Below are 475 nucleotides of genomic sequence, written 5' to 3' on the forward strand. Positions count from 1 at the left end.
TAAGTTAAGGTTGCCTTAACTTTTCTTCATGCAAATGTTAAGAAAATTAGCAGGCTCCTTGAACAGAAGCATGAGACAGAACTATATTTTAAATTGGTGGTGTGGTGAACCTGTGTAAGTGGATCAGAAGTTCGCCTACTGTATACAGGCAAGAATAAGAGGTATCAAATAAGTGGGCTGAATTTTAGCTATTACCAGGTGGCAGATAGCTTTGTCCAAGCTATTAATGTCAAGCAGAGGTCAGAGAATCCTTCTGATCTTCTCAGACTTCGCATGATGTATCGCAAAATGGCATTCCAGCAATCATGGAGCATTGGTAGCTGAAGTGGATAAAGAATAGCAACAGCAGAGAATCCAAGCCAGTATTTTTTGAGCAACAAGTATTAAAGACTAGGAGACTACTGCCTCTGTAGCAATAGCACCATGTTATAGAATAGAAACACTTCTAAAGGGAAGGATTTCGTAAGCGAGACAG

This window comes from Charadrius vociferus, unplaced genomic scaffold (genome assembly GCF_000708025.1).
Source record: "Charadrius vociferus isolate BGI_N301 unplaced genomic scaffold, ASM70802v2 scaffold593, whole genome shotgun sequence".
Taxonomy (NCBI): Eukaryota; Metazoa; Chordata; class Aves; order Charadriiformes; family Charadriidae; genus Charadrius; species Charadrius vociferus.